The 25,614-nt window shown below is 45.3% G+C and overlaps 1 long non-coding RNA gene across 2 annotated transcripts; it reads right to left on the bottom strand.

Moving 5' to 3' along the window:
- Positions 1-7,799: 7,799 nt before the first annotated feature.
- LOC111256644 lies at positions 7,800-13,098 on the bottom strand. Of its 2 annotated transcripts, XR_002676793.1 has the most exons (3): positions 12,577-13,098; positions 9,707-12,226; positions 7,800-9,528 (listed from the first exon to the last, which is right to left on the bottom strand). It is a non-coding gene; the product is annotated as an uncharacterized LOC111256644 (long non-coding RNA). The 2 variants fall into 2 exon arrangements; XR_002676792.1 differs by having other exon boundaries at positions 7,800-12,226.
- Positions 13,099-25,614: the final 12,516 nt, after the last annotated feature.

Here is a 25,614-nt window from a genome sequence, read left to right as displayed (position 1 = left end):
CGCTCCTCCGTCATCACTGATTTCACCCAGATTGTGGATGGATCCGGTGCTTGCGCTTGGGCCATTTCTTTAGTTTCCAAGCCCTGTGATTTGGATCTAATGCCCGCAAGGGTCTTGATGCACATACAGTAACGCGGCAGCTCAGGCGGCGGCGACGAAGTGCGCGCGAGTGGATTGGGAATCGTGACGGCGCGACCTAGGGTTCGCGGGTGCGACAACAATGTGCTCTGTGGACTGTGGCGGCAGCGACGCGAGTGTAATGGATGGAAATAAAAACGGATCTGCGCCCCTCGGGCTTTTGAATGGTGTGACAGCGTAACCCTAGCGATGGGATCTGTGGGTTTTGCGTTATCGCTGCGCACGCGTCGCACGGAGTCCACGGGTTTTCCGTTACGTGCGTCGCACGGAGTCCACGGGTTTTCCGTTACGTGTTCAAGGGCCTGCCTCCGTGGCTCCGCCAGTCCTCGTCCTTAGAGGTTGTGCACCTATTTCTGGTCAGCGTGCTTCTGCAGCTCCGCCAATCCTCGTCCTCAGGGGCTGGGTGCCTATTTCAACTCGGCGTGCCTCCGTGGTTTCGGCAGTTCTCGTCCTCAGGGGTTGGGTGCCTATTTCAGGTTGGCGTGCCTCCGTGGCTCTGCTAGTCCTCGTCCTTGGGGGCTGGGCGCCTATTTTTGGTCGGCGTGCCTTCATGGCTCAGCCAGTCCTTGTCCTTGGGGGCTGGGCACCTATTTCTGGTCGGCGTGCCTCCGCGGCTCCACCAGTCTGCGTCCTCAGGGGCTGGGCGCCTATTTCAGGTTGGCGTGCCTCCGTGGCTCCACCAGTCCCCGTCCTTGGGGGTTGGGCGCCTATTTCTAGTCGGCGTGCCTCCGCGGCTCCGCTAGTCCTCCTGTTCAGGGGCTGGGCGCCTATTTCTGATCGGTGTGCCTCTGCGGCTCCACCAGTCCTCGTCCTCGGGGGCTGGACGCCTATTTCTGGTCGGCGTGCCTCCGCGGCTCCGCCAGTCGTCGTCCTCGAGAGCTAGGCTCCTATTTCTTCCTTGGGGGTTGGGCGCCTATTTCTGGTCAGCGTGCCTCCACGGCTCCGCCAGTCCTCATCCTCGGGGGCTGGGCGCTTATTTCTGGTCGGCGTGCCTCCGTGGCTTCGCTCATCGTTGTGTTCAGGCACTTGGACCTGCTATTGGGATCAACTTTTTTTTTCTTTTTTGACCATTGGACTGATTATACTAATCGCTTCAATGCTCGGGGGCTACTCCTATGGAGTGCGTCTTGCGACGCCCTCCATGTCCTTCGCTTCGACTTGCTGGATGCCCGACATCCATCAACTCGGCACTCAACTTCGCTCTGCGCGTATGGCTCTGCGTTCACTCAAATTTTCTTCTTTTTTGAGCACTTTACAGCCTCTCCGTCACTATGACGCTATCGCAGCTTCAGCCAACTACAATTCAAGCTTTGCTACGGTGACCTCAGGTTCCTATTCGCCTACACATTGCTCGAGGGTTTGAGGGATATGGGTACCCCGTGGGTCCCCACCGACTAGGATACTGGCCGGTCCTAACAAGTGGCCCCGCCTGACCAGAACGTGCGGCTAAGGATGTGAAGATACTTGGAGCATAAGTCAAGGAGGCCGAGTGATTCAAATCTGTCCGGATATTGCGGGATATGTATTGTACTCGCACTCAGAACACCTTCCATGTAACAACCGAGTGGATTAGATTCAAACCGACTTGTAACCCTAGGTCGTCAGCCTATATAAGGTTGCCAAGGGAGCCTCTCGAGGGCAATCCAATCCAATCTCTAAACCAAGCACCAGCCTAAAGCAATACAAGCCACCTAGCATACATGACGTAGGGTATTACTCTACAGGGATAGTCTCCTCTGCATCTCTGCACCACAAAAGTGTCACTACATGATTTCAAGACAATCCAACATCATTCAAAAAGACAAGGAAGCTCACCGGGTTGAACGTGGTGGTAGTCGCACACGCTTCTTCTCGGCGACAGGCGGCCGAGTACTAGGCGCCACGGGAATACTGACCGGCGCTGTCTTCTCGCCAAGGCCTACAAAAACCAAAGTTAAGAGTACAATACTACTCGAACGAATACAATCGGAGGGGACAACGCTTACCACTGGCGATCACACTGGACAGCAAGGTACCAGTAGCAAGTACTGGCGACACCTCCTTCGCCATATCTGCTACTCCAGCAGGCAGCCCTAAAACCGCCTGGTCAGCAATAGGCGACATGATGTCCGATGGAGTTGGCGTGGTTAACTCGGGGGCTACCCCAGTTTCTGTTGATGGTACCCTCTCCGGCACCATGTCAACAGCCACATCACCAACTTCTGGGTCGGTCACGGCCATTTCTTCAGAAACAGCCTCATCTTCACCAAGCGCTGTATCCATAGCCTTCATGAACCAAGACAAGATTCGCCACATCAATAACAAGTTCAAATCTATCAGTAACAGATAAGTTAGCGACTACATACCTTGGTACCCTGAGACTTCTCAGGGGTTGAAGCAGACTTCACCGCAGACATCTTGCGGACTACTCTACATCTTTTAACGGGAGGAGAAGGCTCGTCCTCCGACTCCTCAACGACAGCTTCCGACTCTTCTTCCGACTGCGCCAAGTAGCCGGCAAGAACTCGGGACTTCAAATGACAAATCGGTATCAGCAGCAAGAATCACAAGTCAAAGAAGAACAAGTTAGGAGGAAAACACTTACCACTTCTGGCTCGTACCAGGCGTCATACTGACGAAGGGTTGCAAGGATTACTGGTACTCCCTAATAGTTCCTAAAAAACTTAGCCAGCAGCACCTCTACGTCATCATCGGATATGTCCTCATCGGACATACACGACGGATCCTTCAGACCTACGTACTCACTTCCCGAGTGAGCACGTTGTTGGAGCGGCTGAACCCTTCTCTTCAGGAAGCTGGCTGCCACGTTGATCCCAGTCAAACCGAGTGCCTTCAACTCGGTGATCTGCTGCATTAGGTGATCCAGCTCAGGGGTATCCTCAGGCTCGCTCACCCAGTTCTCCTCATGCTTGGGCGCGTGACCAGTCACCACAGGCAAGCGGGGTCCATGGTTCCCGATGTAGAACCACCTTTTCTTCCACTCCCCATGGAAGTCGGTCAGATTATACTCAATATACGCGCCCGAGTTCCTAAGCTGGAACCCGGTGCCTCCAAAGACTTCCGTCCGCTGAGCACTCGGCTGAGGCTTACAACGGAACAGCTTCCTAAATAACTCGAGACTTGGAGGTACTCCCAGGTAAACTTCGCACAGGTGTACAAAAATAGACATGTGCAGTACACCATTGAGATTCAAGTGGACGATCTGGAGTTTATAGTACTCAAGAATACCTCTGAAGAAGTCGGAGGTGGGCACCGCCAATCCCCTTTCCACAAAATGCGCAAGCATCACCGTCTCGGCAGGATGTTCCTCAAACTGCCATGCACTGGGAAACGTGGGGCGCCACTCAAGAATCTCCTTCGGCTGAAGAAGCTTCGCATCAACTAGCGCCTGGACAGCTTCCTCCTTCATCATCGAGTGTTGCCAAGTTGCCCCAGGTGGCGGCGGCGCAGTTTGGTTCGTCAGCCCCACCTTCGGTGCCGGCAGCACCAACTCCTTTCCCTTCTTGGATTTGACCTTGCCCGTCGCCGTAGCCTTGCCCTGGATCTTCTCGGGTTTCTTGCCCATCTTCTTGGTGCGCATTCGACGGACTCAACCTCAAAGGGCTCACACTCGGATCTTTCTCAAAAAGCGGCAATGGCGGTGGCGGCGTCACCGGCGGCGGCGAAACACAAAGCAGAGGCGTAGAAAAGGAAGAAAAGGGATCTGATTACCGTACGGCGTAACAGCAACCGAAAGGGGGCCTTCCAGTTTTATCTCCGCCGGCTCCGGTTTCCACGCGTCAGTTGCGCAACGGACAGATTAATCGCGTATCAATCGCCTTAAACACCCAACGGCTACTCTATTCAACGGACTGCTGACCACTTCAACGACAGAAATCGCCTAAGTGCTCGGGGGTGCGGGTACCGTACCCGTTGGTTAGTTTTTTCTTTTCAGGATCTCCAAGGGTAAAATGGACAAAAGCTGGTTTGACCCTAAGCCTGACTCTTCGACTCAACCTAAGGCTCGGGGGCTACTCCATATGGAGTACGATTGACATCGCACTACCATATAAAATTACTCGGGAACGGAAACAACTTGAAGCCGCAGAAAGAGTACCTTCCAGCCGCGCGACAGTACTTGAGCACTTCAGTCTGCCAAACTACTCGGATAGTGCCTGCAGTGCCCAAGACTATGGTGCACGACTACAAAGTACTCGGGGGCTTGTCGGGCATACTCCCCAGGTCCTCGAGTAGGCCTTGGATGGCCTACCAAGGGACGTACTCGGATAAGATCAGAACAAGGATGGGCGTATCCTTCTCGGATTAGTCTTGTATGTTTATGGAAAACTACTCGGACCAATACCGAGTAGAACTCTGTAATAGTACCCGACTAAGACTCAGACTTGTAACCCTGCCCTCCCGTGTATATAAGGCCGGGCAGGGACCCCCCTCAAGACATCTATCTCTCTCAAGACCAAAGCAAAGATCAATACAAACCAACACACAGGACGTAGGGTATTACGCGATCTAGCGGCCCGAACCTGTCTAAATCGTGTTCCTTGCATCACCATTGATTCCTTGATTCTCGACGACCCTTACCGCACAAAAGACCACCTAGGGTACCCCCTAGGCGGGTTGCCGGTCTAAAACACTGACAGAGGCTTAAACCTGTTTAAAACCCTCGTGTCCCTTGTGTTCTCCTGATCACCTTCGAGTTCCTAGTTTCGCAATCCCCTCCACCTACAAATCCACCACTTGGGTAACCCCCTGATGGACTGTCGAGCTACTAAATCCGACACTGTATAACATTTTATTATGTAAGTTTGAATAATTTATACATCTTTGAATTTATGTAAGTTGTTCGACGTGTATAGTTATTTTGTTCTCTAGGTTCATATAATTTTGTTCGAAACGTACACATCTCTATTTCGTAAGCTTGTATAATTTATTCAGGTTTGTATATCGTTATTTGGCAATACAGACTTATTTGTTCATAACATTCAGTTTCTATTATGTTCTATACGTATTTTTTCACCAATAAAGAATGATTTATTTGTGCATAAAGTCATTTTTTAACCTTTGTAAACTAATTTATTTGCTATGTTAAATTATTTTTCATCTTTTAGATTAAAGTATTTATCTGTACAAATAATTTGGCCACGCATGAATCTATGTTAAATTTTTAGACATGATTTTGTTAGTTTTCTAGACTAAGTTGTTTGAAGATGTGGACTCTTCCATGTTCATGATGTTTGGGTTCATGTTTTTTTCATATCTAAATAATTAAGTTATTATGTTATTTGTTATTTTGTAGACTAAATTGTTCGAAGATGTAAACTAAGTTATTTGTTCACGATGTCCCTATTGTATACTCCCTCCACTCTCTTTTGATAGGGATATTTCCAAAAATGAGATTTTCACACATGATAGTCCTATTTGCCATTGTTGTGGGCCGTGGCAATAAAGTACACAGATAACGAAGAGTCATTGGAGAAAACATTGGAGGACTAATGAGAAAAAAACTGGTTTGATATCCCTATTAAAAGAGAATAGATGAAGTATTTTCTATGTACGATCGATTGTCCGTGATGTTCAATATTTTTTTCTTTTTATACCATTATTTTGTTCATCATGCTTAATCTTTTGTTCGTGATGCACAATCTTTTTTACGCATTATACTATTTTTTCGTATAGTCATTTGAACTAATTATTCTACCGCTAATAATAATTATTTTATTATGTGAGTTCGTAAAATTTGTTTTAGATATATATATTTGAGAAAATTCTCCAACTTGGTAAAAAGTTAATAAAAATATTGATCCAAATATACTATGTGGGATCTTATTTTGAAGATCTTGTTGTTGTAAGAAACTTATAGGTGGAATCAGAATTTAATTTAGATATAGGGTTATATAGTTTTTTTTAATTCAAACTTTCTTGGGGTGCTGCCATCAATTCGTCCTCTATTGCATTTCAAGCATGCACCAGTTATATTTGGTTTGTGAGTTTGTATAATTTATTTTAAGGGTATACGTTTTCTTCTTTGAGTTTATATATTTTGTTCAATGCGTATGATTGTTTAGTTCCATGAGTTTGTTGAATTTGTTTTACGTGTATATGTTTCATAGAAAATATGCAATCTTATTAAAAAATATAAATAAAAAAATTCGTCCAAGTATAGTGGGTCTTGTTGTGAAGTTTTTATTATCAGAAATCAAATGGTGCAATCGAAATTTAATTTTGATGATCGGTATAAGATTTATAGTATGTTTAAGTTTCAAACGTTTTTGCTTGTGGGATGACGTCAACCGTCTTTTCACTTTTCAGCGACAACTACTAAAGAAATAGTTTTGTTGGGCTGAATTATGACTAACGGGGCCTGCTAATTGCGGTTCCCAAACTTTACACGACGCGTGTTAATAAATTTAGAAGGCGACAACATGGGGATTTTGTCGCCTCGCAACGATGCACCCATTGATCCCTGCCTGGGATTTACATGTTCCTCCATTCCCGGTGCGGTTGAGGTGTCACCTAGGCGTTGGGTTTGCATGGGTCAGTTCTAACGGTTCCGGCCGGAGACGCACGTCGTTGGACGCTAGCAATCGTGAGTCGTGAGTCGTGACGCGGATATAGCGGAGGCCGCATCAGTTTCCGGGAGAATATGTAGTGAAAACCAGGTGGTACATGGAAACCTGTAAACTAGCGCTGTGGACCATCGGATCAGAACCGTGTGGCTAGGATGAACCAACAAGTCCCATGGTACTTTTTCATTCTAATGCCCGCACTGATTTAGCACCTTTTGCTATTAAACCCCCCTAGCCAGTTCCAAATGTTCTGCCAGCCCATTCAACTCACCCCCAATTTCTCACCTAAGCTAGTGCCAGCTCCGGTTACCTGCTCCTCCCCTCAGGATTGCCTCCGCTGGTACTGAACCTCCTCGTCTTCTTGATTTGGTTTGAAGGTGTTTGCTCCTAATGATTTTGGGTTTCCCTCAATTACTCTGAAAGGTCCTACAGCAGGGCACATCTTTCTCCTGCAACTGGTTCCTCATCCGCCGGCAAGCTCCATGGCGGAGGAACTGGCCATGGTGTTTCCTCTCTCCTCTTGTTACCTTTTTCTTAGGTATGGATGTAAGGGTGTCACTGTACACTTCCAAATGTGCCACCATCTCCATTCAAATTGACCCCCACATTCAGGTGACAACAATGTCCGGTCATGGCGGCTGCTAGCTCTGCAGCCGAGAAACTGTTCCCTGACTCTACTCTAGTCTCCTCTGCTCCCACAATGTATATTCTAGGTTGGATTCAGATGCCAGTGCGATAAAATGGACAAATATTGAAATATTTAGTTCGATGAGTAAATAAGTTGACCTGCAAAATATAATTAAACAAAAAATCCCTCATGTCGTTTATTCTGACTAGAGTGAGATGTCATATGCTCAACCAGCATACAGGCAAATGTATAGATCATGTTTTTTTGATCTGCTAGCTAATGAGTTTGACTATATAATCTGCTAGGGACCTGAAGGTGCAAGAAGAAAACTACATTTCTGCCAAAAAGAAATACATAGCATAGTGGACACAATTCTGTTGATGAATTGTATCCCACATCAATGAAATAGCAAAGTTATATATATAGTTTTATTCCTGTATTATCACTCATGATGCATGGCATTTGTCATATCAAATCAACTCTCTTGTAAATCATATATATGGGCAATATTGTTCACAAGAGACTAGAAAATTAATATTACACACGGCGATAACACATTTGGGCATCATACAGTGTGCATACAATCAAGCTCGTACACCATTCTGACTACTGTTGTCAAGTATACATGACATGGTAATAGTGAATCTTACAAGGCACAATAAATTACTCTTACATTGCTAACGATTGTGCTAAGTACCATATTTCGACAATAATATTGGCAACCTGGCATCTTGCTCTATCCTCTGTCCACCCTGATCAGCTGCGAGGCTCATGTGTGTGCTTCAACAAACGGAGCAACTTGATATGTACCATCACCTTTTCATCCTGTTCACAGCATTACACCCACACCTCATTAGTTTCTTATCTCATTTATGTTTCCCCTCCCTCTAACCTTTCTAGCCACATCAATTCCACTAAGATCATCACGTAAATTTGGTAAGAATAAACACATCAGTAAATGCACATTTCAAGCAGGTAAAATAAAAAATACCTAAGTTGTGTTTCTTGAGGTTAGATTATCGCTAATTTCAAAAGACATCTTTGTTTGAGCTCCACTTCACAATGCAAACAAGAGCTCAGTAGAAATAGACACATATGAAACTTGCAAAGGAAACAAATATTTCAACAAGATATTGTAAGACATGGTTTGGCTGGTTTTACGACTTCACTAGGATCGTGCCCGTGCGTTGCTACGGGCGGCAAAATATTTATTATATTATAATACATTGAGTATTCAATAAGACGATAAGTATATTAATAAACAAAAAACTCCTAACAAGAGTATAAAAACATAGTGCTTTGTTATCATACAATTCTAACAATTTATTATTTTTTAGCCGTATTGAGATACACAAGAATCAATTCTACAAGGATCAATTCTACATAAGTGTCAAAGCAAATATGAAAACACATAAAGAGGCTCATATCCGAACCTTGAACTATCAGATTAAGTGCATAGGACTTTGAGTAAGAAGGCACGAAGCACTCATAACATTTTAGTGCATGCCTGCCATCTGATGCTAACAAACAATTATTTTGCAAAGGAAACTAAGACTAAAACACTTATCACTTGAGTGCCACCTTCGACCATCCCCATGCTGCAATTTTATCTTGCTCTACAGAATTGTATTCACCTTTGCATGTACATGGTTTCTGCTAACTCAAGTACTGAAGTAGAAATGTAGGATTGCTACAATAGCACTGATTGATCTTCTATATACCTATCTCATCAGTAGCATAAGCTATGAAGAGTATTCATTTTTTTCACCAATCCGTACTAAACAATAATGTATAGACCACATTAGAACACATAAAAGGAAGCAGAGGCAAATAATATGGGACCAATCAATATACTGTCGTATCATAGGCTTTACCTTCCATCAATAATAGCTGGAAAAAGCTACAAAGAAAGTTAACAGTTTCAAAAGACAACCACAAAAAAAAACAAGTAAATATTGTCATCTTTACCTGTAATTTGTTACAGTTTTCCAAAATAATCAGATGGAGTGCACTCATAATATTGGAATGCAGATTCAATTCAGACAGCGTGTTTGTTTCAGGGCTGTTGCTGCCGCTTTTAGTTCAATGCTACAGCACTTTTGTATAGGTAGGATGCAGCTGCAGCCGCAGCAATAGCTCAAGCGAGCAGAGCTAGAGTCTTCAGCATGTGAGAAGGTGGGCAGAAGGATCAATTAACACCTAGGTGTTTGAAAGAATATGAATAAGAAGTTATCACTGCCTATAAATATGCCAGCAAGGCAGTCCAACATCTGAAGAAAGCATCTAGTCAGGCTGAAACAAAATGAAGCTTTCATCTATTCAGACTGAAACAAAATGAAGCTTTCATCTATTCAGGCTGAAACAAAATGAAGTATACCAGCTCATTGGCCACCCCAGTGATGACTTCCCTCATGTGGGCTCAATCCTTGTGAGCTCATCTTTCCTGTCAGGCTGAAACAACAGCTCTCTTAGCACAATCGTCTATATACAGTGACCATAATAGTGCACATTCAATCATTTCAGAGAATCAAAACAGCAGAGAAGAAGTAGAAAATGGCATGAAATACAATTTGCAGACCACAAGCAAGCAATGAGTTATACAGCTCGGCTGGTACACCTGGTCCGTAGAAAAGAATGAAATAATATAGAGTAGAATGATCAGTAGCAGAGAATTGGCAAGTACAGATATCGTGCCTTTTGTAGTATTAAAGTCATCATCCCATGAGAAAACAAACAAAATAATTATATGTAAACCTTGCAGGTTCAAATGAAAATTGTGTAGCTTCTCAAAACTTTTGGTAGAATACAAAATGTTTTGGTAAATATTAGTTTCTTGTAAATTTACAATACACATTCTTATAAAAAAGAAACCTAGAAACATAGGTTCAGTTTGTTTACTTTAGATTTAGAGTTGCTCCAAGGCAGCATGTTGCAAATTACTGAAATTAGCAAAATAACCTGCAACCTATAATTAGCTACAAGGAAAACTTATGATTAGGTATAAATAAAACCATCAGAGAAATGCACTTCACCCTGAAATATCAAGCACTACTCTGTATGGTAAGCACACTGTCTTCCTACAAGCAAATCTAGAACAGTCACTAAAAGTCTACAGCAATGGTAGAAGATGCTAAACGCAAATTTCAGAATTAAAGCGATATTTTCGCACAGATACTGAGGGAACAAATAAAGGAGTACCAATCTTGTGTTGATATAATGTGGCAGGAGTACTAAAGAATAAAAATTGTAGCACAATATTTTATGTGAAAAAATTAGGGTCAATTCCTTCACTCATGAGCTGTTGAAAATTAACCTAATTAAGAGCAACATATGGTTTGCCCAAAAATATCTCTACTCAATTAGTTTTTTAGAAAATTACCTATATCTTGGATGCTGCAATCCCCTATCTCTAAAATTCAAAATTCTTGCTATTTATGGTCTGCATTATGAGAAAATAAGGCATCCAGATAGCAGATTTAACATTAGAGCATAATTTGAATTTGGAATTGCTCAAGTTTATACGATAGTATACTATTAATATGTAATACTGACTTGTAGAACTTCTCTGGCCCTCTGGCTCCTACAAGACAGTAAGCAATTATCAGCCTGGAGAGAAGACCAGCTTCATAGTTGGTCTCAAACTGGATACCTTGAATGGTTTACATGCCAGAAGGTGTAGGTTAAGAAATTAAAAACAGCAAGCTTCAGGGGCATCAAAGTACAGAAATTTAAATTTAAGTCTAACTACTTGTCATTCTATTAAGCAGGACAAAGAAAGTCAAATTACAAGCCCTGTAAACAGGGGTAGAAAAAGAAATGACACAAGCTCTGGACACTGAAGTACAAAACACTTGCTCACCCCTGCCAACCTCCCAAGAATTTTTTTTTATCAAAATTGTACTCCATGCTGACTTACCATAGAAAGGACTCCCTTCCCCTTCTATGTTTTTAAACAGAGTGAAATGACTATTTCTGCTAGTAGTTTAAATGTCCAAATTGTACGCAATATGTTTACTTAATTGCAACCTGTCATGTGACCTATATTTCCGCAGGTAGTATAACTGAATTGGCTCAAATTTTAGTTGAAATAATCTTGATCCATGTAAGGAGTAAAGGTAAAACATATGCTTTCACAATGTAATGTAATAAGCTCTGTCCTAAAGCTAAATTCACCGACAAGATAAAAGGGAGTGATTAAGAATCACCAATATGTATTGACTAAAAATCATGTAACAGGACTTGCAAACAGCCCTAATTCCCAAACATGAACCAGGCAAAACCAGAGTCAACAACAAAGAAAAACCTGGAGCTGCTTTGCCAGCTCAACTACCTTATCGAAGTTAGCATTTGTTAATTGCAATGTGACAATGTGAAATAACATAAGCTTGTGTTGTTAGATGCTCTAGTAAACAGGAGAGGGAAGGTATTGATTGTGTTAAATTTCATAAAACTATGATAATAAATGATCCTGGAACCTTAAGCGTTGCTTCATGAACAGCGAGAAGTTCTTGATTTTACCTATGATTACAGTCCTACAAATTAAGAAATTCTTGATTTTACCTTTCACACTATAAAACCTGGCTCAATTAGACTTGGCTCGCTGCAGATGCGCCATGAGCCATGACCAACGGCGCACTGTCACCAACAGGTATGCAAGGACGTAGCAGACCTATATGCCGGTGTTGCCAATGCCCGCTGAATCAAAAGATGCTTATGCCTGCCTGCTGTATGATGGCCCTGTGAGGACTGTGATGCTCCTCTGCACCTTGATGATGGCCTCGCTCTGCCGTGATGACGGTCCTAAGCCACTGCCACCACACAGGAAAAACCGCCACCTCCTCCTTCAGATTCTGCACCGCCACCTATATCTTTCGATTCCAGAGCCTCTTTCATCAATCTGTCAACCAAAAACCTCCAAAAAATTATCCATTTGATCAATAAGACATATTATATTAATATAAAAGCTATCTGGCATTTTAGAATTTCAGGTGACAATTAAAATTAATGGAAACCTATATGAAAATATATCAGAGAACTTGCCTCCTGCCAGTAGAAAAACAAGTGGTTAGCGTCCTGGTACTATTTAACATCACACTTAATTTAGCATGAATAAAAGCATCAGAAGGGTGAATCACATCTTAGCACATTCTGATTTCACGACGGACAATAAATTAATATTTAGACATCAACATTAAGAAGAGATATGTTGAAAGACAACAGCTTGCTGCTTATCTTCTCGTCACTTACCTCCTGGAAGGCTGGAAGCAATCCTTCAAGCAGCGATGCCATGGTCTTCGGCACAGGAGCGGAGGGGGCCTCTGGTAGAGAAGAAGATGATGTCGGGGAGGAGCAGCAAGAAGCAGCATGCCGTAGAAACAGATCGGCGTGACCAGGCTTGGACCGCCAGCGACAAAGGTGTCCGTCCCCGCCGGCGCGGGTGTCATCGTCAGCGCAGCTGGGGCTGGATCGGCAACCCTCTTGGGGGCTCCCTCGCGTGCAGCGGCTTGCGTAGGCGAGGACGTGAGGTGGAGATGGAGGAGGGGCGCAGGGAGACCGAGCCGAGGAAAGGAGGAGGGCGAGCGGCGGCGGCAGCGCAGGGCGACCGAGGAGGAGTAGGGCGGACACGCTGGAGATCGGAGCGCCAAACGCGAAGAGCGGGATGGAGGGATGCGCAGCGAACGATGCTGGTGCCTCGCGGACACGCGTCCGCTGGAGATCGGAGCGCCATCCTCAAAGCGCGGGACGGAGGGAGGCGAAGCGGACGGCGCTGGTGCGTGGCGGATGCGGAAGCGGAGCGGAGGAACCCCGACGTACGAAGTTTTTTCTCCTCTTTGGTTTTTTTAGAGTAGAGACGGAAACTCTTTCCGTCACAGTGATATCGTGTATTTTTCTTGTTTTAGAAAGCATGCCACCTTTTTTACATAATAGACTAGTAATTGAATACTGTCGTGCATACATATATGGACCCACCAGAAAGTTTGGATAGTCTTAAATATAGGCTGGACACTGAAACACATCTGACATGGGGACCATGAGGTAGAGCGGCGTAGTCTATATGGAAAAGACATGAACTAGTCGAGGATTAAAAAAGTACTCGTTGTAATAAGAGTAGAACTCCTCTAGTCATATCTGACCAGTATTCTTGTAACCAACCGACCTATAACCCTACTCCTGGCAATATAAGGTGAGGTAGGGGGACCCCCTCCAAAGCAATTCAATCCAACCAACACACAGGACGTAGGATATTACGCAATCTAGCGGCCCAAACCTATCTAAATCATGTGTCCGTATTTACCTTTGAGTTCCTTATCTCGACGAGCCCCACTAACCCAAACACTACCTCGGGCACCCCCCTCGGTTGGTTGCTGAGTTTAAACACCTATAGCTGGCACGCCATGTAGTGGTACTCGCCAAGAATCCACTAGTGAACTCGATGGCACAAGCTTGAAGCTGGCGACGTCATCTTCGGCTCTTGGGTCTGCATCGCAGATAGCGCTGGAAATTTCCACCGCCACATTGCGTCGACCCAGAGAAAAAGCAGCAAACCATGAAGCTCCAGCACCAAGCTTTGGAGAATCTCGTCGAGAATTTCGGCGAATTTTCAATTTCTGACCTAGTCAAAGGCTAGGGGACGAGTCCGAGTACAACTCGACTTCTTCCACCAGTCGGATTGACTTTTATGAGCCGGCGCATAAGCCATCGTGCAAGTTGGATTACCACTAGAGTTGATTCCCATTGGGACTCCGCAACGCAGCCACTATTCATTAGGCTACCCTGTCCAGATCACAATCCAATACGGATACAATCGAGAACCTCGACTACTGCTCGGATCCGGATGAGGAGACTCCTTTATCAGGTCCGCAGCAGGTCCTGGTAATAACATCAACTCCCCAAGGAAGATTCGTCTACTGGCCCAACATGAAGCCACCTGCTCTTGCCAAAGACAATGATTCGCACCTCATCGCCTACCTCGACACTCTCTCGTATCAAGAGGGAGCTCCTCTATCACCTATCTACAGGGAAGGTGGCACCACGGAGATCATCACTTCAAGATCGGAAAGCTATCCTTAAAATGACAACTCTTCACTCTCATTACTGGACAAGAGGACAATGAAAAAGAGCAACAGGACAGAAACCCGTGATATGAGCGTCACACGGATGACGTCTTGCAGGATGAGCTCATCACCAACGTTGTTGGAGAAGAGACTGATGCTCAAAGAACTCGACGACGAGCAAGGAATGCTGCAAGAACAGAGCGCCGATGTCGCCTTTGCAGTAGACCTACCAATCATGAACTTGGATAACGCCTTTGAAGCAGTTCAAACGCGTCACCATCGTACTTTCCTTGCCACTATCGCGTCTATTGATCTTATCACCCGTGCGATGCCGTAGAACAAGTACACTAGATAGTTGGCTGAACTGGTAGAATGCGCGTACGAGCAACTCGATCAGCAGAATCCAATATAGTCAGTCCAACGCTCCCCATCCCAGTGAAGTCAACATGGCAGCAGCCAAGAGGCCCTCCGTCCAAACCAAGTCAACTTGGAGGTGCAAAACCAAGCCAAGCTGGAGCTAAAGGTAGTCGGGCAGGACCCTCGGGAGGCTGTGGCCACCGTGGGGCTAACCTAGAGCCTGAACGCCCAGTAGAAGACCTCTGCAACAAGATCAACGCCAGCCGCGACGCCCGTACCATCATCGATGGATGGTGCCGTGAGCGCGAGCAAGAAATCGAACACCCAGGAGATGATACTGATGGGTTCCCTACCTTCTCAAGATGTGTGAGGAGGAAAACTCTCTCTGAAAAGTTCAAACCCCCGGATATCACCATGTACGATGGCAAGCAGGAGCTAGTCCAATGGCTTCGGTGCTACTCGCTGTCAAAACAAGCAGTTGGGGGAAACGACGACACCAAAGTCATCTGCTTCCCCATCTGCATGGAGGCGGCGCCACTCACATGGCTTAAATCGTTGGATAAGAACTCCATCGACTCGTGTAAGGACCTCAAGGTAGCATTCATCAACAACTACGTAGGGGCAATGCAGCGTCCTGGCAACAGGATCGACTTGTCTCACGTTAAACAACAAATCTCACGTTAAACAACAAGAAGGCGAGACCTTGCGGAGCTACTTACGGTGTTTTTTCGACAAGAAGGCCACAATCATGGATGTCACAGAGCGTGACGTTATAGACTGCTTCCAGAACGTCCTCCACGACCGCCAGATGTTCCAAGACTTTGGTAGAAGATGCCCCGCTGGTGTCAAATCTCTCAAGATCATGATACAGACGTGGGCAGATGAAAAATATAGGGAGATTGAAAGGTTCGAGTCCAATAACAACAAGGGCTAGAACAACAACAATCAGAACAATGACCAACGCAACGATAAGAACCGCAATGATCGCCCCAAAAATGACAACCGAAATAACTACTCGGGGGTCACAACCGCAAGCACAAACCAGACAATACTGTCATAAGAATTTCGCAGTCATCCAAGAAAGGTGGCGGCAAGAATCAAGACAAGCCCTTGTTCAACGAGCTCCTAAATAAACAGTGCACATGGCACCCATACCACAAGCACTCTGCAACAGATTGTTTTAGTCTACGAAGAGTCATAATGGACCTTTTAGAGCTATCTAGCACCAAAGACAAGGGTAAGGCCAAGGAAGACGAAGACAATGGTGACAATGGCAAGTTCCAAAATCCCTCCAACATCGTCAACGTCATCTTCGGCGAAATCCCGGGTACTGCTACTAAGCAGTCCTAGAAGCTCACTCTTCGAGAGATAATATTCATTGAACCTGCAACGCGAACGTTCCTCAAATGGTTCGAGGTGCCAATTACCTTCTCCAGGAAGGACCAATGGACTAGTTTCTCAGACCCAAGACTGTATCCCCTCGTCCTGGATCCAGTTGTCACTAGCTCCAGACTTACTAAAGTACTCATCAACGGTAGTAGCGGTCTCAACATCCTATTTGCCAAGACACTGAAGAAGATAGGCCTCGACGTCAACAGTATGCTCACCCCAACGAACTCTCTATTCTATGGGATCGTCCCGGGCAACGCGGCTGTACCCCTCGGACAAGTGATTTTGCCAGTTACCTTTGGGACTAAAGAACACTACCAGACAGAATACATCCGGTTCGAGGTAGCGGACTTCGAAACATCGTACCATGCCATCCTCGGAAGACCAGCATTGGCCAAATTCATGGCCATCCCGCACTACGTGTACTTAGTACTCAAGATGTCAGGACCCAAGGGAGTACTCTCTCTGCGCGGAGACTTGAAGAAGTTGTATGACTGCAACACAGAAGTCGTGGAACTAGCAGCAACTACCCAAGTACCAAACTCAATGATGCAAGTCTTTACTACATCCAAGAAGCTGTCCACGTCAGAGCTCAAGATTCCAAAAAAGAAGTCAGGGGCAACCAAGGTCAAGCTGGCAAGTGAAGTAGACATCAAAACCATTGACCATGAGACTGGTGACAACTCCAAAACAGCCCTGATTGGCACAGGGCTAGATCCTAAAAAGGAAAGCGTGCTCTTTAGCTTCCTCCGGTCCAATCGAGACATTTTTGCATGGAAACCAGCGAACATGCCGGGGTTACCAAGGGAATTGACCGAGCACTCACTCAACGTGAATCCAAATGCTACACAAAAAGGCAATGCCTACGACAATTCGCACAAGATAGAAGGGAAGCCATCAAGAAAGAGCTAGCCAAACTACTCACGGCAGGCTTCATAAAAGAAGTCTATCATCCAAAATGGCTCACCAATCCCGTCTTGGTATGAAAGAAAAATAACAATGAGTGGAGGATATGTGTTGACTACATAGACCTCAACAAGCACTGTCCAAAGGATCCCTTCGGGCTCATAGGATCGATCAAGTCATCGACCCCACAGCTGGTTGCGCTCTCCCTCGATTGCTACTCGGGGTATCACCAAATAGCTCTTCAGGAGGAAGATCATATTAAGATCGTGTTTATCACCCATATGGAACTTTTTGCTACACAACAATGTCTTTTGGATTGAAGAACGCCGGCGCCACATATCAACGGGTCATTCAAGAGTGCTTCAAGATGCAGCTACACCGCAACGTGGAGGCGTACGTGGACGATGTGGTCATAAAGATCAGAAATCTCGATGACCTGATTGCAGATCTAGAAGAAACTTTTGCAAGTCTGTGAGAATTCTGGTGGAAGCTCAACCCGACAAAGTGCGTCTTTGGTGTGCCCTCCGGGAAACTACTCGGGTTTATCATTAGTCACTGAGGCATTGAAGCTAACCCTAAGAAAATCTCCGCCATCACCGATATGCATGCCTCATCAGGCATCAAGGACGTCCAGAAGCTGACTGGATGCATGGCAGCCCTCAACAAATTCATCCCAAGGCTTGGAGAATGGGGCCTACCCTTCTTCAAACTACTCAAACGACAAGACAGAATTCAATGGACTGAAGAGGCAGATCAGGCCCTACAATAATTAAAGGACTTCCTATCAAAAACCACCGGTACTCATGGCGCCAAACCCCAACCAAGACTTGCTGCTGTACATCACCACGACTACCAACATCATCAGCACAATGATCGTGGTTGAAAGACTAGAACCAGGCTATGTATACAAAGTACAAAGGCCCGTTTACATCGTCAGCGAGGTGTTGTTAGATTCCAAGGCCAGATACCCGTCGATCCAGAAATTGTTGTACGTGATACTGCTCACCTCGTGTAAGTTACAACATTACTTCCACGAGCACAAGATCTCTGTTGCCACCGACTTCCCCATGGGAGAAATTTTCCACAATCGGGATGCAACAAGAAGAATATCTAAGTGGGCGGTAGAACTTGAAGCATTGTCCTTGGAATTCAGGTCGAGGACTGCAATCAATTCCTAGGCCCTAGTCGATTTCATGGTAGAATGGCAGGAGAATCAACTACCAATGCCAGCAGAGCGTCCAGAGCATCAGGTCATGTATTTCGACAAATCACTCAAACTCGAGGGTGTTGGTGCAGGCGTACTCTTAATATCTCCCAAAGACAAACAACTCAATTACGTCCTGCAAATCTTCTGGGAAGTGTCCAACAACGAAGTTGAATACGAAGCGCTTCTGCATGAGCTCTGCCTGACAGTCCCGCTAGGCATAAAGTGATTGTTGGTCTACGACGACTCACTGATGGTGATCAATCAAGTTAACAATGAGTGGGATCGCCACAAGAAGAACATGGATGCGTATTGCCTAGACGTACACAAGTTAGAGAACAAATTCTCTGGTTTGGAGTTCCACCATGTAGTTCGCGACAACAACATTTCTGCGGACGTTTTATCCAAGCTTGGATCTACTCGTGCTCAACTTCCAGTAGGGGTTTTCGTTCATGAGCTACACAAGCCATCCATAACAGAGCCGACACCATCAACAACCACTGATCGAGGTCCTACCACACCAGATCAAGAGGTCATGATGACTGACGTAGACTGGAGAGTCCCCTTCATCGACTACATCAAAGAGCACAAGCTACCGTCAGACAAGACAGAGGCTGAGCAAGTCTTACGACGTAGCAAGAACTATGTTCTAGTCGGAGACAAGCTTTACAGAAGAGGCACATCGACAGATGTACTCATGAAGTGTGTCTCACGGTAAGATGAGAAGGACATAACAATCGTGGGCAAAGCTTTCAAAGCAGGGTTCAATTGGCCAACAGCTCTCGCTGACGTTAAGGAACTAGTCCGCCGATGCTAAGGATGCCAATTCTTCGCCAAGTAGCATCACATCCCTACCGACATGCTAATCACCATACCACCCTCTTGGCCGTTTGTGTGCTGGGGTCTCGACATGATTGACCCACTTCCCATGGCGCCTGGAGGATTCAACGAGTCCTCATGGCCATTGACAAGTTTACCAAGTGGATCGAGGTGAAGCCAGTCACCTACTCAAAAGCAGACAGAGTACTCAACTTTCTTGACGAGCTTGTTCATCGTTACGCCTTCCCCAATCGCATAATCACAGACCTGGGTTCAAACTTCAACAACCATGGGTTCTAGGAATACTGCGAGAACAGTGGGATCGATGTCCGGTACGTCTTCGTCGCTCATCCGCAGGCCAACGGCTAGGTTGAGCGCACCAACAGGATGGTGCTTGACGCTCTCAAGAAAAGGCTACACGACATCTCCAACACCAAGGGAGGCAAGTGGCTCAAGGAGCTACCAAATGTACTCTGGGGCTACGTACCCAGCCATGCAAGCCTATAGGGCAATCACGCTCTTCTTGGTCTATGGATCCAAAGTTGTACTACCCTGCCGATGTCATGTGGAAATCTCCAATAGTCGAGCAGTACGAGGAAGGCACAGTAGAAAAAACAAGGTGTCTAGACATTGACAGCCTCGAAGAAGCTCACTGCGCAGCACCCGTCCAGTCCGCAGGATACCTCGAAGGCCTTCGCTGCTACCATGATCGAAACATCAAAGAACTATCATTCAACATACACGACATGGTCCTTCGCCGTATCCAAGACACCAAGGGGCTGCACATGCTCAACGTACCATGGGAATGGCCTTTTATCATCTCTAAGGTCAATGGACCTGGATCATATCGACTACAACACCCCTCTGGTGAAGACGTCGACAACTCGTGGAACATCGAGCAACTCTGTCGATTGTATCCCTAATTTAGATTTGCATATTCATGTAAATTGGCCATCAGCCCTAGTTGTAGAATTACAACTCAACAAAGCAGTCATACTTTCGTCGTAATTTGACTACTTATTTCTACCTTATCGCGGCTTGCAGAAGCAAGTTCGCAGTAATCCTAATGAGCTATTTAGCACCTTGGGAAAAATCACCCAAATCGCGGCTTGTAATAACAAGTCTGCACAACTCCAACGAGCTATTCAGCTCCCTAGGCAAAGTTTGCCCAAATACGGCTTGTAATAACAAGTCTGCAAAATTTTAATGAGTTATTCAACTCACTAGACAAAATTGTCCAATCGTGGCTTGCAAAGTCTGCAGTGAACTTTATGAGTTAGTTAACTCATTGGATAAACCTGTCCCTTGGCGGCTTCCAGAAAAGAAGCCATTGGTACCTCAGAAGTTAATTAACTACCTTAGTGACTATTCACTAGCCAAATCTGTCTAGTCGCGGCTTGTAATAACAAGTCTGTAGTTCTAGGCTTTCCAGAGCATAACATCAATACAACTCAGGAAAGTTGTAAAGATAGGCTCTAGTTGTCGAAATCCTGAAGAGATTATTCGCCCAGTAGCCTATTATCCAAATAGCTCTAGTACTCGCACTCCACAAAAGGACACACATCCTAAGTACTCTACAATTTGCATCTGATGAGGCTCACAAAAGAAGCCTTGTGCGTAGACACTCACATTAATCGTACGAGCAAGCATCATGATTAATTGTGAGAGGCACTAAAAATAACAAGTCGCAAAACAAAAAATAATTGTGCAAAGACTAATGTATATATTACATATCGAGCATCCATAATCATTTTTTTACAATATTAATGTTTGCTTGATACATATCTACTCAAGGTTCAATTGCTTAGCCACTTCTTCAACATTTGGGGCCATCTCCTGCATATATTGTTGAAGGGATTCATCAGTGCAGTCGTCCGCCATGCCCTCAACAACGGGTGCCAAATCGGCTTTTGGGTAGAACAACTTCACGAAGCTCAACACTTGCTAGGATATCGACTTGGCCATCTTCTGAATATAGCCGGAAAGCTTCTTCGGCACATTTTTGAGTATATATGCTAGAGGACGAGACTCCACGCCTTCAACTTGGGGCTCAATCATGTCCGCAATTGGCTGGGCAGCTTTGACAATTTTGCTCAAAGTGAATGTTGCCGTCATCATCTCAGCCTTGCGCTCCTAGATGATCTTCATGCCATTGACCAAGTCGATTTTGCCATCCTCATGCATCTTCTTCTCCTTCTCAAGGTGATGCTCCAGCTTCTCCACGTGAAGTACAAGCTTGTCATGCTAGTCGGTCACATGGTAATAAGAATTTTTCCAATCCGTGATCTGCGCCTGGAGATCCTTCTTGGCCTTTTTCAAAGCTATACATTGATGTACAAAACGGGTCAAAGACTACAGAGTGGAATCAATAGACACAAGTTGCAAGAGAAGAGGATTACCTTTGACTTTCTAGCTCAAGGACCTCTTCTGCCCAATAAGGTGATCCTTTTGTTCAGTAATCTCCTGGATGTGATTGCGGTACTCGACGGCTGTCCCATCAAATTTCGTAAGCAGTTGCAATGAGTAATCTTTCTCTTTGGCAAGCTCCTCCTCCAATGCTTCCATACGAAGCACTGTATCACCATACACTTCAAGCATGTGTGGCTTGCGGTGGGAGCACTCAATGATATCCTGTAGCACAAAATAAGTAGTCGTGTCAATTCATGAGCACAAATTTATTAATTATCTCCAACAAGAGAAGGGCAGGAGGATATACCTGCATATAGTTGCCCAGTCGACGATGCGACTCCATCATAAATGACACCATCTCTGGGTTCAGCAATGGGTCATCAATCAATTGAATATCTTCTAGACGGATTTCCTTCTCAGTTCCAGATTCTGCATGGAATTCTCCTTGCAGCACCAAGGCATGACTACTTGATGGCCCAGCCGTGGTAGATTCTGTCACCATGGATTCTAGAGCTGATGTCATTTCAATTTCTACAACTGGCTCAGGGGCTACAAGAGAGACCATGATGCCAGGAATACTCACTGGGTCCTTGAGCATTGGCTCGAGGGCTGGCACTTCTACAATTGCCACCGACTCAACTACCTTGTGCATTAACGCAGCCACATTGGCTACTGCACTCGGAGTAGTCGTTGTCCCTTCAGGTTGCTCTTGAGGCATGGGTTGGCGGCACTGGGGCAAGATCTTTTGCTGAGGGCCCAAGGCCATCAGTACTTGATTTTTTGCCAGGCCCCAAAAATTCCATGTCCGAGGATTTCCTACAAAACCAAGAACTCACAAAGTTGAGTAGCGAAGACAACGTGATACAATAAGTAGTTGCGAGAGAACCAGAATTACCTGGACGATCTTTTCAACTTCAACTTGAGCTCTCTCGTTAAGCGGAAGGGCTTGATGCTCGGGGAGGGTACCTTAGGCGCGGTCTACTCCTCCACAATGCGAACTTGACCAGCCTGTGGTACTCTCTCTGATCTTTGAGTTTTGCACCAGCAGGATCCACCATTTGACCAATTGAATGGTCATTAGCAGCACCGTGAGATGACGGACCATCGTCAATCTCAATTGACTTCAATGTTCACTGGTGACCTATCTTGAGCAGCCAAAGCAGCTGCCTTCTCCATGTCCGTCGCCAGCTCGATCGCCTGCAAACCACTAGTATCATCTAAATTAGATATGGTGGTGACATTGGAGACACCTTTTGGGAGTATATGATACTCAGAACCTTGTCCATCCTTATAGGTAATTACCTTGGGAGGCACATTATCCGCAGCGATGGATTTCTTCACGGCTCGTTTGCAACAATGGTCCGTTTCTTCTTCGATGGCGGAGGGACTACGGCTTCAAGCTCATCTATAGCCAAGCGCTTCTTCGACCCAGAGGATGATCCGGCCTTCGCAGATGGTCAGGCCTTGACTTCATATTTCTCCACAGCATCAAAACTAGTGCCGCTTGAGCACTCGACTACTTCCTCCTCCTAGGCATCACCTCTCATAAATTCACATGTAAACACGTGAGGGGCAGCTTCACAAGCATCTTTAGATCCGGTAGGAGGAGGAGGAGCGGAGAAGTACAAAGCAACATCTTCTTGCAAAGAAAGATAAGTTAGCAAACCCAACAACTTCAAATAAGTACTCGGGGGCTACGGCCACGGGTACTTACAGGCTTTGGAGGGTTGGCGGCACTGAATTCCCGCACAATAGTGGGGATCTCACCTCATTCTTGAACATCTATTTGAGCTTCGCCATGACTTCATCAGTGCTAATCTCTTTTGAAGAGAACCTGGAGGGATCGTCCAGGACGGTGTATTGATAGCCATAGTGGCACCTCTGTTGCAAGGGTTGGATGCGTCGCTTCATAAAGCTGAATGCCACTCCAATTCCAGTAAGACCCTCTTGTTTCAACTGCGTTATTCTACCCATAAGCTCGAGTAGTTGGAGGCAATCTCCATGTTTTGGTTCATCAAGCCAGTGGTTGTTCCATGAGGGGCGATGCTCTGTTAGTTTGGGTAGTTTTGGATCATGGTTGCCAATGTAGCACCACTTTTCCTTCCACCCGACATTGGAGTCTATCAACTCGTAATCCAGATACTGACCGCTTGCTGTCTCCCGCATCTAGATCCCGGCACCTCCGACCAAGAGAGTATGATTTTTTGAGGGTTGTGGCTTCACACGGAAAAAAAATCCGAAATAATTGAAAGTGTGGTGTGGTCCCCAGAAAGGCTTCACAAAAATGAATGAAGATTGTAGTACGGAGGATCCCATTAGGGTTCAGATGCACCAACTCCAATTTATAATAATACAGTAAACCCCAGAAGAAATTTGAAGAGGGCAATGGAAGGCCTCGCTTGATGAAGTGGGCAAAAATTACCGTCTCATCGGGATAGGACTCCAGAGGGCAGGCATTGCCATATGCAGATCGCCAATTGATGAAGTCCTGATCTTGGAGTAAATTGGCGGTTACGAGCACCTTGATATCCTCCTCCTTCAGAGTTGACCGCTTCCAGGCACAGACGGGATTTGGCGGCGCGGTCTGATCGGTTTTCCCGTACTTGGGCGTCGGCAACTGTAGCTCTTTCTTCTTGTCAAATGTTTTCTTCTTCTTGCCTTCGCCTGATTTGGACGCAACAGCTTTCCTACCCATCCTTGATGTCACGAGATTCTTCTGTCGCATACACTTAGGGGCTGTTGGTGTGGGGAGGATGGCGCTAGTGTTTGGAGATCGAACAATGGCGGCAGCGCTAGGGCCAAAGTGTGGAAGTTGGAAAGGCAAATGGCAAGGGTAAAATGGATAGAATAACTTCCTCTGTTATTTATCGATTCAACCTCCATATGGAGTGTGACTTTTGGCGCACTTCCATATAAAATTCAAGATTGAAGAATATGAGACTGAGTTAAATGAGGCTTGAGCACATTCTAGCCGCATGACAGTTTTTGGGTACCTTTGAAGATTCAACCAGATGAAGTACTCGAAGAGCACCAAAACTAGTCGGTGAAGTCTGCAAAAGTACTCGGAACTGCTGCATTTGACTAAAAAGTACTCGAGGGCTTATCGTACATATATCTATGGCCCACCAGAAAATTTAGACAGTCCTAAATATGGGGCTGGACACCGAGACGCATCTAACATGGAGACCATAGCGCAGGACGGCGTAGTCTATATGGAAAGACATGAGCTAGTCGAGGATTAGGAAAGTACTCGTTGTAATAAGACTAGAACTCCTCTAGTCGTATCCGACTAGTATTCTTGTAACCAACCGACCTGTAACCCTGCCCCCGGTAATATAAGGTGAGGGAGGGACCTCCTCCAAAGCAATTCAATCCAACCAACACATAGGATGTAGGGCATTACGCAACCTAGCGGCCCGAACCTGTCTAAACCATGTGTCTGCGTTTACCTTCGAGTTCCTGATCTCGACGAGCCCCACTAACCAAAACACTACCTCGGGTCCCCCCCCTCGGTAGGTTGCCGGGTTTAAACACCGACAATTACAAACCACCGCAACCAAACATATATAACGGGATTCGTTACCTTCAATAATCGGATCACGTTACATTTGAGCCAACCAAACTTCATAGTAGTGTTCAATTATAATTATATTTCTATGTTTTTATATTATAGTAATACTACTACTTTAGCTTACTAAGCCTTTTAATCAAATCAAAATCGCTTGATTTTTTAAAAAGGTCAAACATATAAGTCATCCTTTTTATCTTACCATTACTAATTAGTTTCAGTTAATTCTCACAAGATGCGCTACAAAAAGTAAATCCTAGAAATTAATTCTCACCACGACAAAGAAAATGTAGGCATCAATCTTAGACTCAAATGACTCTAGGAGTTTCATACAATGTGGTGCTACAGTAACCATTCGCTAATGATGGATTAATTAGGCTTAATAGATTCGTCTCGTGATTTAGCCTAGGGGTTGTGCAATTAATTTTATAATTAGACTATGTTTAATACTCCGAATTAGTGTCCAAACATCCGATGTGACAGGTGCTAAAATTTAGCACCTGCTATCCAAACACCCCGTTAGGCTAATTGTAGAATTGTGTGTTACATCCTCTTAGGCTAGTCCTAGTGCAAGGTTT

Source organism: Setaria italica, chromosome III, assembly GCF_000263155.2.
Source record: "Setaria italica strain Yugu1 chromosome III, Setaria_italica_v2.0, whole genome shotgun sequence".
NCBI classification, from domain to species: domain Eukaryota; kingdom Viridiplantae; phylum Streptophyta; class Magnoliopsida; order Poales; family Poaceae; genus Setaria; species Setaria italica.
This window is presented reverse-complemented; position numbering and strand designations above follow the sequence as displayed.